This window comes from Balaenoptera physalus (assembly GCF_965194825.1).
Source record: "Balaenoptera physalus genome assembly, chromosome: 16".
Classification (NCBI taxonomy): Eukaryota; Metazoa; Chordata; class Mammalia; order Artiodactyla; family Balaenopteridae; genus Balaenoptera; species Balaenoptera physalus.
The window spans coordinates 87531284-87544226 of record NC_138898.1 but is presented as its reverse complement, the minus strand read 5'-3'; the positions used below and the strand labels follow the sequence as shown (position 1 = coordinate 87544226).

Here is a 12943-nt window from a genome sequence, read left to right as displayed (position 1 = left end):
AAAGCAGCGAGATGACCACTTGATTTGCAAAGCACATGTCTTGCGGCTCGCGGCACAGCGCTGCCTCCCCACTTCTAAAGGTGAACAAGAGCCCCCCTGCCAACTTCTCTACAGGAACCAAATGGGTCTGACACCCAAAAACTGGGAGAGAAAGAGTTATTTGGAACCACCACCAAATCATCCCAAACCACAAAACGTGCCGAGTGGACCATCCTACGGTTCGGTGGGCAGATAAAAAGGAGTTCTTTGGGCAAACTGAAAGGCTGTGGATGAGGGAGAATGAAAAGGACGACTATGGTAGACACGGGGGAAGAGGAAAAGATTACTGACTAGACTCTGGCTTCAGCGAGCACCTCTATGTGAATGACTTTAGTACGCCCGGTTCTGGAAACATCTGAAGACATCTGACTCTAAGGGGGCAGCCCAGGCTCTTCCCCCATCTTCAGACTCAGAAATTCCACCTGTCCTGAACACGTCCACCTGGATGTCCCACTAGGCGCCCCGTATTCAGCAGGCCTACAAGTGAACCCCACCCTACCCCCATCTTGTCTAATCCCAGCTCTTGGCTGCCAGCCAGCCAGTCATGAGGGGTTGACACCCCGCCTACGCGTCACACCCAATGACAAAGACTCATTCCCTTGTGCCATCACTTGGGCCACCTCCGGCATGGAACCATGCCTCTTACTCACCCTGCTTCCTTGGGCAACAAATATGCCAGCCCTCCCCTGCCCAGGAGAGAAGGCACTTGGGGATGACGTGAAGTCGATGTTCGCTCGATGACCTGTTCTAGGAGAGGTGGGGAGGGGTCTCCCCAGGCCCTCTGCCCCACACGTTTACACCTGCCAGTTGGACCTCTTAGGAGGCGCCCTCCTCCTTCAAGCTCTTCTTTCTCATGACTCCCAGCTTGTTCTCTTCTGGATCTCCTCCCTCACAGGTGCCAGGGATCTTTCCAAATCTACATGTAAGATGTCACTCCCTCCCATGGGGTCCCAGATGAAACAACTCCTCGGCCTGAAGCCCACCATGAGCAGTGTTGCTTAAAATAACCATGGTGGGTGGTGGGGACAGAGCATCTCCTGGAAGGATATAACCATGTTAATAGGTGAGAGGTACATGTAAGTCCCTAAGCACCATATGATTCTAGGAACATCTGCTGGATAAGCATGAGAGCGAGGGCAGACACGTCCCCAGCTCTCATGGTCCACCTGCCAGGGTATCAAGGTACCCGCTCTGCATCCTCAGTGACACTGACTCCATTTATCCCATAATTCAGTTCTCCTAAAGCTCAACATGAAACAAATAAACCAGAGTTCTTCACAAAGGAAACCTTTATATGACCAAGAATATAATTACATTAATATGTCATTTCATATATTGAAATAATCTGGGTTACCTTCACATCTATTTTAAACCCATAACTCTGAGTTGGAGATGAAAAATAAACAACAACAACAAAAACCACTTCAATTAATTGAAAATCAAGCACTCTATCCCGGGCAAATCAGATCTACTTAAAAAAGAAAAAGGTCTAAAAATAATTTTGCTTAAATCATTCAGAGTGATTCAGGCTAGAAGCAAAGTGTTCACATTTTTTTTCATGTTGTCATGAACTTTATTTTTACAACCTTATATAACATGGACCTCCGAGAAGCATGTCAAAAGTATGTGCTTGTGCGGTGCCCTCGGGAACGCCAGCTCTGCTAAAGCCGGTGCTCCGGCCTGAGGGCCCCGGCCACCGGAGCCCCCTCCTCACTCTCCCCCTCCTGCCCACAGTCTCTCCCCGCCCCGCAGGCGCCCAGTGAAAAGGCCCAGTGAAACAGCCCATTCACTCTGCGGGCAGAGACGGAACACCTGACCTTCCCCCCGTTATTCCTGTCCCTCACAGTTCGTGGAATTTAAATGCCAACCTCATAGCAGCAGCCACTGAGTCCTCAGTCATAAAAAGGATTAAAAAACATCTTTACTGTGATTTTGCAAGCTGCCAAAAGAGTATCTTGAAACAGAAAATGAAAACAGCCTTTATGTTCAATCTACAGAAGTTTATTCTTAACATAGCAAGTGTTACTTTATGTCTGAAATGTGGTATTGCACGTTTTACTCTTAGCCCTGTAACCTACTTTTTCATAAATTACATTTGGGAAGAAAAAAAATTTTTGAAACGAGAGGGTGCAGTCGAGAAAGCACGGCCCAGATTCTAATGGAGCAGAACTGAGTAAACGCCTAAACAGGAATCAGCGCGTTGATCCCAGAAATTACAGCACCGTATGTACTGGATCAACCATTTCCTTTTTTCCCTTTTAGGTTCTGAGTCAATATTTTGGGAAGAAACTCATAGTAAGTACAGTAATGTAATTCGGTCTGAATAAATTATATTCTTAAATGGCAATATTAAGGGAATTTAAATATATACAAATTTTTCAAAATCATGAACTTGATACAACTAAAAGTCAATGTCTACCATCAATTTTTCTCTAAAATTCATACAAATAGCAGCTACTCGTGGTATCACTCTGATTTTAGGAACTATGAACAAATATGTCCAACATTTTGGACAATACTGTATGAAGATACGCATTTAGCCAATAGGCAGTATGGACTTTAAAAGTTAAACAAAAATTTAAAAATATTACTAGTATGAACACAAAGAAAGTTTTCATCTGAAATATAGGTTAGTCATTGGACTATTAATATATTTTCAACTAGATAATTCTTCATCAATTCACAGCATAAATTTAAAGGAACCAGATAGACACTACTAACGGACTTGAGTAGCACAGAACGTGTAGGCATAAATATTCTTTTTCATTTACATTTGATCGTGGATAATCAGAACATTTATTATTTCCAGATAGCACAGAGCAGTGACAGGCGCACACTACTTCCTCCATGTGACTTTGAGTGGAATCAGACAATAAAACGACAAGACGGAAGCCGACCCACTACTGGCCTAAAGTTACACTGTAATGGATTAAAGGAAAATTGATAGAAAAAATGTCACTGGAAAAAGGATATACTTTTTCTGAGAGTTTTTCAGATACCCAATGTGATTCAGAGAAAATATAATGAAAGTAAAAGCAAATTACACATAGATGGGATACGTTAAAAAACACAAGTATGTACTCAGGGTCACCAACACTGTTAGGAGAGTCGGAGTAGTACCTACCAACATGTGACCCAGCTTGGAAGGCTTTGCCAGCATCTAAGAATAGCTCCCAATGGCTGTTCCCAAGTCCCTGGATGCAGGTGGAGGTGCTCTTCTCTCGTCAGTATTGAAATTGTGCAAATAAACAATGTGCACATAGATAGGCACAATGCCAAGTCAGTGATAGGGTGAGCATTTCATCCAACGTTCCTCCAAAGTCTAGCTTTTGACTTAACCAATCATAGTTCCACAGTTCTAATTAACACCTTGCATGGAGACTATAATTATTCTACCACTGATCATGATTTATCCCATCTGATGAAAACAAGTGAGACAAACTGAAGTTATACAACAGAATTATATAGTGTTCCAAAGTTCTTTCATTGTCAGAAATGAAAGTAAAGTGCCAAGTAACAATTGACTTTGATAAGAAAAGATGCATGGTGAAATCTCCAGGGTAGCTACTAAAAGAATAAAGTTCATATAACTATCAAGCTAATAGAGAGGAGAAAAAATAGTCAAAAAGAGGACTAGAGAAGAAATTAACATAGGACAGAGAGTAGAAAGCAAAAGTAATTACACTGGAGGTAAATGGAGTATATAGTTTAATTAAAAGACAAAGATTGTTAAGGATTAAAAAAACAACACCCAACTATATTCTGCTTACAAGAAACATACTTAAATACAGAAAGGTTGAGAGTAAAAGGATGGAATCAGATACATGGCAAACACTAACCAAAAGAAAGCTGATGCAGGTACATTAAAACCAAACAAAGAAGACAAAATAGTCAAAGAAGGCAAGAAGCAGTATTAGAGATAAAGCAGTCATTTCACAATGGCAAAAGGTTCAATTCATCTGGAAGATAGAAAATTTTGTATTTGTGTGCATCTCAATGTAGTCTCAATGTTTCTAAACCAAAACTGAATTATAAAAAAGAAACAGATAAATCACAGGAGATTTTAATATACCTCTTTTAGTAAACTGATAGAACAAGCAGACAAAAAATCAGTACAGATATAGATGACTGAATAATGCAATAAATAAACTTGATCTAGTGAACATATAAATAATACTATATAATACATATAAAGAATACATTATCTATATATACCCTACATATAAAGCTTACCCAATAACGTCATTTTAAAGCAAACACAAAATACTAAAAAGGAGCCAAAAGAAAGCCTCCTGGTATTTCAAAAAAACTGAAATTATACTTAGAATGTTCTTTAAATGCACCACAATTAAGCTAGAAATCATTAACAAAAAGTTAACTAGAAAATGTCCATATATTGGAAATGAAACAGACTTCTAAATAACCTGTAAGTCAAAGAAGAGAGCACAATGGAAGTTAAAATGATTTTGAAATGAAATGATAAAGAAAATATAGCATATAAAACATGTAAGATGCAACTAAAGCCATGGTTACAGGTAATTTTATAGCCTTAAAATGCATATATTAGGAAAAAATGAGTGAAAAATCAATGCTCTAAGCACCCATTTCAAGAATTTAATGAAATACTACCCAATAATAAAAAGAAATGAACTAGACATAAAAATATGGATGAATTTCAAACACATTATGCTCAATGAAAGCTACATACTGTATGATTCCATTTATAAAACATTCCAGAAAAGGCAAAACTGACAGTCATCTGATAAACAAATCTGCTTACCCTATTACCCAGCAATTCTACTCCTAGATATTTTTCCCAAGAGAAATGAGTGCATTTGTTCACCAAGACATGCACAAGAATATTCACAGCAGTTTTATTCATCATATCTCCAAGCTAAGAACAACCCAAACATCCATCAACATAAGAATGGATAAATTGTGGAATACTCACACATTGGAGGAGCAGGGAGACCTCAAACTGTGTACAGATTCCCCTCAAATCCTTGACTAACACTTAAATTGCACATGCTCAGGGTGAGACTAGGAAATGCAGCAAAAGCAACAGTTGGAAGGTTGGAAAGCTTAGCGGATGTTCTCAGGATACACAGTGTTGGGAATACAGAGTTTGGAATTCAAGATCTGGTAAACACCACAGGCTTCCCACTGAAATTGAGAAGGGCTATACCTTAGGAATGAGGACTAAGTCACAGGACTAAGGGCAAAACCAAAATAGATCCACCAGAAAAAGTCCAAAATTAAGCCTCCACAAAGTCAGGTGATTCATCAGTAATTTAACTGTCTGCTAGAATAAAACTCCACACTCTTAAGAGGAGGATAACAGAATCCAAAGTCTCTACAATATTTTACCACAATATACAGAATAGGAAAAAAAAAAAAAAAAACAGTAGACAGGGTGAATGGTAAAACTACAAACAAACTCTGAACTCTTTTTCCCAAGAGTTAGTATGGTCATTTTTTGGTATTTAAAGTATATTTCATAACTCTAATGATATTTAAGTTTATTTATAACTTATAATAAAATATATTAACATACAATATAAATTTATAATATAAAATTATAAATTTATAAAATTCCTAATAATTCCAAAGCTATTTTAGATGTGTTATAGGATTGAGAAAGTGTGTAAATATGTTGATGTTACTGGCAGCCAGGGTTCTCAAACATTTCCAAAATACGTAAATGTAAGTGCATTTGCTCATTTATTTGTGTATGAATATATGTGTGTATACATATATATATACACACACATGTCTATTTGTGTGTGTGTATGTACACAATATAAGCTATACACATGTATATATTTCCCAGCTCTGTTGGCTGAAAGGACCCAGATGACATCTCAATAGCAATGAGCACACCTAGTACCCAAATCTTGGTTTCTAAAATCATTCCCCACTAAGGGGAAGCAACACTCCTCAGAAAAATGGCTGTGGATTCCACAGCTGAGGCGTAAAAGGACAAGATGAGCCCGGAACACACTGTTACGCAAGAGTAAGGAAGTGCACAGGAATGAATGAATGAATGAATGAATGAGTAAAAGAGTCAGCTCAAAAGAGCTCCTACTGGCCAAACATGGGACAGTTTGAGCACCAAAATAAGGACAGTAATATATTATAAATCATTGAAAAATTCGTAGAATCCATGAGACCATAGCAATAATAAATAGATAAATTTAAAAAGAAAGAGATGAGGGAGAAGGGAGGGCTCCTGCTAAAAGTGGAATGCCAAGTGCCAACTGGTCAGTATGAAGGGAATGTTAGAGCTGGAAAATCATCACAGTAGAGTTTGCAACCATCACAGTAAAGACTGGTTTGGGCAAAAATCATTAATAGGTGCTAAATTTAGGATACAAATGTTGATGAGGAATAAGATATTTACATAGTCTGAAAGTAGCAACAGAAAAAAAAGGCAACTGTACATTGGAGAAATCAGACAACACCTCCACTGGACAGTCAAAAATAATGCCACAAATGAGAGGCAGGTAACACTGTGTCCAAATTGATACTCTGAACACAAATTGCCTTAGATAGCATTAATATAACCTGAATCTAATCATGAAGACCTGGCATTTGAGAGTTATTATCTTGCGTTCCTGACTGTTCATCCCCTTTTAGGGTGTCTGATACAGGGCTATCTCATGCTAGTTCTTTACTGGAGAGAGGTTAAGTAACTTCCCAGGTGATCTGAAAGTGACAAGTCCTCTGAGCCAAACAAAAGTTGTAACCACCAACCTAAACACCACCCCTGCCCCCGACCCCACCAGAGTGGAGTCCCTTTTAGATACAGAACGAACAAAACCTACTTTTATATAAAAGTCTAGAAGAGATTGCCTAAAGGATGTTGGTTTTTCATAATAAGAGGCCAGCAGCTACTGCTGATCTCTTAGTGATAGAACACAAGATCTTTAGCAAGAAGAGCTCATGAAGAAGATGAAAGGCTGGTAAAGGAGTCTGGAAAGGGCCGGGGTACTGTGAAAGCTAAAAGACTGAAGCATCTTCGGAAAGTGGGGTCCTCTGCTGTCATCACCCACAGAGAACTCAAGGGACACGAAGACTGGGCAAAGGTCAGAGTCTGCAAGAAGTTACAATGGTGCCAGACAAGCCTCTTAGCTGTGCACACCTGGGAAGTTACTTAACCTCTCTCCAGGTAATCTCACCTGTACGGTGGTAACTAGAATACTCACTTCATAGGCTTGGGTGAGTGTGATACTTTCCTGTGAGTTGAAGAGAAACACTGGCTGGTAAGGTGTGTGCGTCCAGACAGAAGTAGCAAATTAGTTCAATAATGCATGATATATGCCAACAGCATGGGGCCCACACTCCTCAACACACCATTTTCTGGGTGAGTACTTGTTTTCTAGAAATAAAATCCACATACTAGGTTGTCAACTTGTAACTAGTCACCGTGTTTCATTGTTTTTTGTTCCTTATACATATACATCTATACATTCTTTAGTATGCCTTATTGTACTATGTTTAAAATGCTTTGGAATAACTCTTAAAACTTACAGAATGGAAAAAAAAAAAAACTTACAGAATGAGAGAAACAGACACCGACCTCTCCTAAACTCATCTCCTCCCTCCCCACCCCCCATTCCCAGGGTCCCCAAAGGAAAAACTGTTACTCTCCTATTATCAAACAGAACACAGTTAGAGAATATACTGCTTTCCTCCACCTCACAGCCTTTACAGTACTGTAGTTAAACAGTATCTATCAGGATTGATCCATGATGAGAAGAGGCACATCTGACCACTGCGGGTTAGAACGAATTGCAAGGGCACTTCTGGTTTCTGCTCCAACGCGTAAAAAGCCTGGAAGTCGTCACTCCCTTACTTACAGCAAGAAACAAGCTAAACAAACTGAAAAACAACTCTTAGATTCATCAGAGAATTAAGTTCACGGGCTGATGTGGAAAATCAGAGTTTGCCAAGAGCAGAGACTGATGCTGGAGCCATGGCTGCCAGGAACCCAAACGGTAGCTGAGGATTTGCTGGAGGCTCAGTGTGGACCAGCTTGAGAGTTAAAAACAACAGGCGGCTCACGTTTTCATGAGTTTTATCTCTAGGAGGCATCCTCGCCACCAGGTTTTTATTGTTAGGAATGGAGACAATTCCTCTGGGGCTTCTGGCAGGGGGAGGGGGAAAACGACCATTTTGAAATCTGCCCAGAGTTGTTCTGTTCTTGTTCTGTTCTGTGTAAGGAAGGCTAGCCCTCCAGGGAAACACTTTTCTCGTCAGCTTCATCTGATCTGGGGAAGGACAACTAGCTACCTGCAGCCCCTCTAGCCTTCCTGTCTCAAGTAAGGCGAGGGAAAAAAAGGCTAAGAAACTCTTCCAAAGGTCATATCCCAGATACTGTGGCCCACTGTAAAAACCAAAAATACCCAACAAAACAAAGCAATGGAGATTTAAACATGAGATTATAGAATGGTCTCCCTCTCCAGTACTTTACCACCACATCACCCATCAACAGGACTCCAGGATAATAACAGTGGATTATAACTGACACTCCATTTAGAAGGATTTTCAAAAGAAACCCAAAGACAACAGGGGAGACAAAGCCAATGGAGAAAGGATAGTTCTTTCAACAAAGGATGCTAAACAACTAGACATCCACTTGCAGAGAAATGAATCCAGACACTGACCTTACACTTTTAACAAAAAGCAACTCAAAATGGAGCATATACCTAAATGTAAAATGCAAAACTATAAAACTTTTAGAAGATAACATCAGAGAAAATACACATGACTTTGGTTTAGCAATGAGTTTTTAGATATAATGCCCAAAGCATGATCCATGAAAGAAAAAAACTGGTAAGTTGGACTTCATTAAAATTACAAACTTATGCTCTACAAAAAACACTGTTAATAGAATGAAAAGATAAGCCACAGATTGGGAGAAAATATCTGCAACACACGTATCTGATAAAGGACTAGCATCCAAAATACATATAAAAAAATACATAAAGACTGCTTAAAGCTCAAACATAAGAAAACAAACTCAGTTAAAATGTAAGATATACAGGTGGCCAATAAGCATATGAAAAGATGATGCATACCATATGACTGGGGAGCTGCAAATTAAAACAACAAGACACCACCACACACCTATCAGAACGGCTATAATCCAGAAAGCTGACAACACCAAATGCTGAAGTGGAGCAAGAGGAACGCTCGTTCACTACGGGTGGGAATGCAGAATGGTACAGTCACTTCTCAAGATAGTCTGGCAGTTTCTTACAAAGGTAAACAGTCTTATTCGATCTAGCAATTGTGCTCCTAGGTGTTTAACCAAATGACTAGAAATATTATACCTATGGAAAAACCTGTACAGTATATGAATGCCTATAGCAGCTTTATTTATATTGCCAAACCCTGGAAACAACCCAGATGAGTGGATAAACAAACTGTGGTACATCTGTACAACTGGATATTATTCAGGGATTAAAAAGAAACCAGCTATTAAACCACAAAAAGACATGAAGGGAGTTTAAATGTATGTTGTTTAGTGAAAGAAGTCAGTCTGAAAAGGCTGCATGGTACACAATTCCAACTAAATGACATTCTGGAGAAGGCAAAACTATAAAAACAGTAAAAAGATCGGTGACTGCCAAGGACTGGTGGAGGGGTGGCTGTTTATACACTTGTCAACCTCATAGAACCCCAATATAAACTATGGTCTTTAGTTAATAATAATGTACCAATACTGGTTCATCATTTGTAACCAATGCAAGATGTTAAAAACAGGGGAAATAGTGAGTGGGGGAGAGAGTGTGTGTGAGAACTGTGTGAGATCTATTCAATTTTGTATAAACCTAAAACTGCTCTAAAAAATAAAGTCTATTAATTAAAAATAAATTCACAGCAGCCATCTGGAACCTGCAGTGATTAGGAACCAGCACCCTGCTTGGAGGAACACACACGTAGTGTCTGAACGTTTCTGGCAGTTACACATGGAAGAGAACTTGATCTTCTGATTCCGTTACCTATGTGCCCCCCAGTGCCTGCCTGGAACACACCGGCCTTAAAAGTCTGGTTGTTGATGAACATACTGAACAAACAAATGAAAGGGTGACTGCAGTGAAGCATGGAAGTTCAGTGACGGCAGGAGAAGAAAACCAGCAAAAGCTGGACCTATCAGAAAGTGGCATCCGTAGTGTTTGATTGTATTGGTGTAAATATACTGATTACAGGAAAAGTGACTTTTGTGGAACCCAAATGCCTGGTCCCTGACTTGTGAGCGCTGGGCATCCATCTGCAGCCACAGCAGAGCCGGCCGGCTCCAGGTGGGGCTGTTTCCATCCTCAGGGCTCCAGGAGCAAGTTCCTGTCATCTTTTGTTTCCTATCACCAAGATTTAGTAACACTGAGGTCCAGTCTCAGAGGCTTCTGAGTCACAAACAAGATAATTTTTTTTAAAAAAACAAGAGACATATTTGTTTATAAAATTTTCATTTTGCCAAGCAAGAAGCTACAATCCCAGACTCTGTGGGTTCAGTGCTGGACACCTGGCAACCCGAGTTGTGAGGATTAAGTGCCTAACAAGTGGAATGGGCCAAGAGCAAGACACACACTAGACACTCAGTGTTTGATTCCTTCCAGCTTCCTGATAAAAAGTGGGAGAGGAAGGGAGAGATGAGGGAGAAGGGAGGAAGCTGGTATAAACTACTTATTTTGGAAGTTTGGCAATAGAAGAAAAGTGAATTAAGAAGGTAGCTAGAAAAAGAAACATTAAAACATTTTTTCTTTTTTAAGAAACATTTTCTTTTTCTAAATAAGCTCTGAAGAAAGAAAAAATGGAAACTAATAAACCCCATACGACTGACACACTGAATTAACTTTAAGCTTATGTAAAAATGCTTTTGAAAATAAAATATTACTATTATCCTAACAACAGGACTTAAATCTCAATGGGAACTATCACTAGAAAACCTTCTGGATATTTTAAGATCAAGTCTTTTCAGTTAGGTATAGAGCAAATGCAATCCCACAATATCAGAGATCTAGTCTTCTCAATACCTAAGGTAATACCTAGTAGAGATGTCCCCTCAGAAAATTATAACCAAGTATTATGTCAAGGAGGGTGGAGATTCGGGGCTTAGGTGATAATTCTGTCATTAGATTGATTCAGGAAGCAAACTGAATGTTTATTATCCACTTCATTTTTGATTAGCAATTAAACTAATTTAGCCTACCTGCTACACATAAGTGCTGTCAAGTTAAACAAAGTACAGGATTTGCAATGAAAATATTTCCCAAGTTGGATTTTAATGTATTGCTCTTATTTTAGCTAAAAAAACAATGTGAATTTATTCAAGTGTATCAATTATATCACACAAATAATTTATCAATTTTGCATCCATATACAGATTATAAGCAGTTGTCTTCTTTACATGTGAATGTAAAATACAGCATGAAAAGATTAAAAGTTTTCTATAAGTTATTACATCAAGTGAGGTAAATTAACATTAATTATTTATTTTCCTTTGTCATCGATTAGTAGATTAAGGTTAAAATACAACCATTTTGATGCCAACAAAAATGATAGCAGGTGCGCATTATCAATAATGAATGAAGCTGACAACCAGTTATTCTTATGGAATCACTAATTAACTGCAGGCATTTTCATTTAAGCTTGAAAAATGCTACATCTGAAAAAATTTTAAGTTCTTTAAAATTATTAAAACAGGACCCCCAAACACAAAGATGAGGACAATACACAGGTAGAGGAGGCACTAAGAGACAGTTTCCGTCCAGTATTACTGAGTAAAACCATCTTAAATTTTTAAGTGAAGAAATTTTTCAAAAGACTATGGTTTTTTGTTGTTTTCTTTTAAGGCAACCAGTTCTAATTAGGCAAGTTTAAAAACACAAAATAAAAGTGGGCTACTGCTCCCAACTTTTGGATGGAAAGCCATTAATCTAAAACCATACTCCCCATGTGGATGTTGGTTAGTCCTGTTATGACGTGAATTTAAGGGAGATTCCACAAAATCCAGAATCCATTTTATTATATCTCTTACTCCGAAGGGACAACTGAGCAAACAGGATAACTTGGTGCTTTCACAGTTCAAAAGTATTCCTCACCTTCTTCCACTTCAGACGGGAAGATGACAACTGTATGATCCTCACGGACAGCTTACAGGTGTCAAGTCCTTGCCTTGTGCCAAGCACGGTGCTAGCTGCCTTACAGAAATGGCTTCATTTAGTAATCACAGCCCAAGAAGTAGCTCTATTACCTCACGGTACAGAAGGGGAAGCTGAGACTTCGAGAGGTTAGATGATTTTTCCCCAAATTACACAAGTGCTAAAGGTGGTGGGGCTGGAATTTGAACTCATGTCCAACCCCGAGCCTGTGCTCTTAACTACTTTGCATCCTCACTCAAATATGCAAAAGGAATTAGATTTTCCCTACCGGGTACCCTAGGACAGAATGATGCCCAGTACGTGTGAATTACAGGGACAGGCATGTGTGCCCAACATCCACCAGAACACTTTAATTATTAGGGCTGTTTGAAAATGGAACAGGCTACCTCTGGGGGGGCAGTATCACAGAGGCACGGACGCACTGGGTGAGGGCCGGCCTGGTCGCTTGAAGCCATTTCAGCTCAATGTTTGGTTTGTGCAGGAAGTAAAACCAAAGTAGTAGGACTGAATCCCCAAGGCAGCCCATGACAACCAGCCTCCCCACACCTGTCACAGCCCAAACACACCACACACACAGGCCCTAACTCCAAGTCAAACAGAGCGGTCGATGGCCACCTTGCCTGATGCACCTAAACTTTTGAAACAAACTAAAAAAAGTGCTTTAGGAAAGGAACTAGGGAGGCATAAAAAGATGGCGATCCACTGCAAGCGGCAGGGAACCCCACAGCCTGCAGCAC

At 39.5% G+C, this 12943-nt stretch overlaps 1 protein-coding gene across 3 annotated transcripts in view; it reads right to left on the bottom strand.

Moving 5' to 3' along the window:
• BAIAP2L1 (BAR/IMD domain containing adaptor protein 2 like 1) overlaps positions 1–12943 on the bottom strand; it is an 85074-nt gene that overhangs the window by 28261 nt on the left and 43870 nt on the right. The gene's annotated exons all lie outside the window — the stretch shown is intronic.